Genomic DNA, 3328 nt, shown 5'->3' with positions numbered 1-3328 from the left:
TCGTCAAGTTTCATGTTCAACAAATGCATTTTTCCCTCCCTTTTGAGGTGAGAAGTGAGGCAAGTATGTGGGAAATTGGCATTGCTGATTGAGCATGACCATCTAGCCTACCCAAGCCCAAACTTCACCATTTTAAAAACCTTATAAGGTCACCCCTCAACCTTCTCCAGTGAAAATGTACCCCAGCCTATCCAGTCTCTCCCTATCACTCCAGCCTTCCACTCCCAGCAATATCCTGGAAATTCTTGCCTGAACCCTCTCCAGCTTAATAATATCATTCCTGTAACAGGGAGACCAGTACGCCAGAAGTGGTCTCACTAACATCCTGGCGAAAGTGAGGACTGCAGATGCTGGAGGTTGGAGTCAAGGTTATAGTGGTGCTGGAAAGCACAACAGATCAGGCAGCATCCGAGGAGCAGGAAAATCGACGTTTTGGACAGGAGCCCTTCATCAGAAATGGTGAAGGGCAGGATGAAGAGCTCCTGCCCAAAATGTTGATTTTCCTGCTGCTCAGATGCTGCCTGACCTGTTGTGCTTTTCCAGCACCACTCTAATCTTGACTCACCGACATCCTGTACAAGCTGAACATGATGTCCCAACTCCTATACTCAAAGGTCTGAGCAATGAAGGCACGGGGTGCTAAATGCCTTCTTAGCCACCCTGTCTACATGTGACACAAATTTCAAAGAATTATGTACCTGAACCGCTAAGTCTCTCTGTTCTACTACAGTACCCAAGCTATCCTACTTTAATTGTACAAGTCCTGCACTTGTTTGTTTTACCAAAATGAAATACCTCGCATTTATCCAAATTAAACTCCTCAATCCATTTATGCAATTGATCTAAAATTTGTAATTTTAGATAATCTTCGTCACTGTTCACTATACCAACTAACACGTTTGTGAGGCATTGATATCAGTCGACTGCTCCACACGTGATGAGTTGTCATGACCTCACTTGATCCAGATGTCAGGATCTAAGTGAAAGCTTAAAATCCAACCCCTGGGTCTCTGGAATGTTATTTGAACGCACAACACTCTGCTCACTGGGCTGCAGCTGACTGGATATCAAGCTTCATTCTGTCCAATACCTGTCACATAGAGTCATAGAGATGTACAACATGGAAACAGACCCTTCGGCCAACTCATCCATGCCGACCAGATATCCTAAGCTAATGTAGTCCCATTTGCCAGCACTTGACCCATATCCCTCTGAACCCTTCTTTTCTGTACACCTAACCTTTTAAATGTTGTAATTGTACCAGCCTCCACCACTTCCTCTGGCAGCTCATTCTATAGAAGCACCACCATCTGTGTGAAAAAGATGCCCCTTAGATCCCTGTTATAACTTTCCCCTCTCACCCTAAATCTATGCCCTCTAGTTCTGGACTCCCCGACCCCAGGGAAAAGACTCATCTATTTACCCTATCCATGCCCCTCATGATTTTGTAAACCTCTATAAGGTGACCCCCTCAGCCTCCAGGGAAAACAGCCTCAGCCTATTCAATCTCTTCCTATAGCTCAAATCCTCCAAGCCTGGCAACATCCTTGCAAATCTTTTCTGAATCCTTTCAAGTTTCACAACATCCTTCCGATAGGAAGGAGACCGGAATTGCACGCAATATTCCAAAAGTGGCCTAACCAATGTCCTGTACAGCTGCAACATGACCTCCCGACTCCTGTACTCAATACTGTGACCAATAAAGGAAAATATACCAAACGCCATCTTCACTATCCTATCTACCTGTGACTCCACTTTCAAGGAGCAATGAATCTGCACTCCAAGGTCTCTTTGTTCAGCAACACTCCCTCGGGCCTTACTATTAAGTGTATACATCCTCCTCTGATTTCCTTTTCCAAAATGCAGTACCTCGTATTTATCTAAATTAAACTCCATCTGCCACTCCTCAGCCTATTGGCCCATCTGATCAAGATCCCCTTGTACTCTGAGGTAACCTTCTTCCCTGTTCATTACACCTCCAATTTTGGTGTCATTTACAAACTTACTAACTATACCTCTTATGCTCACACCCAAATCATTTATATAAATGATGTAAAGTAGTGGTCCCAGCACTGATCCTTGTGGCACTACACTGGTCACAGGCCTCCAGTCTGAAAAACAACCCTCCACCACCACCCTCTGCCTTCTAACTACAAGCCAGTTTTGTATGGGGTACAAAGTACAGTGAAAAGTAGGTACAAGATACCCAGGTGCAAAATCTTAATTACAGAAGAGTAAAAGTAAAGATATAGATTGAAAGGTTCCACACAATGGTCTTAGTATAAAAGAGGGGAAATAATAAAATGAAGATAAAAAAATCAAACATTGCTGTGTTATCTTAAGACAGGGGCCTGCAGATACTTCAAGCCTTTTCCCAAGAGGGCTTGCTCTCTCCTGCGCTGGGCATTTTCTCCTGTGCTAGCTGTTCTTTCCCGCACTGGGCATCCTTTCCCACGCTGGACATGATTTCCAACACTGGGCATGCTCTCCCACACTGGGCATGATTTCCCACGCTGGGCAAGATTTCCTGCGCTGGACATGATTTCCCGCGCTGGACATGATTACCCGCGCTGGACATGATTTCCCGCTCTGGACATGATTTCCTGCGCTGGACATGATTTCCCGTACTGGACATGATTTCCCACTCTGGACATGATTTCCTGTGCTGGGCATGATTTCCCATGCTGTGCATGATTTCCTGCGCTGGGCATGATTTCCCATGCTATGCATGATTTCCTGCGCTGGGCATGCCTTCCTACGCTGTGCATGATTTCCCGCGCTGGGCATCCTTTCCCACGCTGGACATGCCTTCCTGTGCTGGACATGATTTCCCGCACTGGACATGATTTCCCATGCTGGGCATGATTTCCTGCACTGGATATGATTTCCCATGCTGGGCATGATTTCCTGCACTGGACATGATTTCTCACGCTGTACATGATTTCCCACGCTGGGCATGATTTCCCACGTTGGACATGATTTCCCACACTGGACATGATTTCCCGTGCTGGACATGCCTTCACATGCTAGGCATGATTTCCCGCACTGGACATGATTTCCCATGCTGGGCATGATTTCCTGCACTGGACATGATTTCCCATGCTGGACATGATTTCCCACACTGGACATGATTTCCCGTGCTGGACATGCCTTCACATGCTAGGCATGATTTCCCGCGCTGGACATGATTTCCCACACTGGGCATGATTTCCCGCGCTGGGCATGATTTCCCACACTGGGCATGATTTCCCATGCTGGGCATAATTTCCCGCGCTGGACATGCCTTCCCACGCTGGGCATGATTTCCCACGTTGGACATGATTTCCCA

Source organism: Chiloscyllium plagiosum, chromosome 39 (genome assembly GCF_004010195.1).
Source record: "Chiloscyllium plagiosum isolate BGI_BamShark_2017 chromosome 39, ASM401019v2, whole genome shotgun sequence".
NCBI lineage: Eukaryota > Metazoa > Chordata > Chondrichthyes > Orectolobiformes > Hemiscylliidae > Chiloscyllium > Chiloscyllium plagiosum.
Note: the sequence above shows the minus strand (reverse complement) of the source record.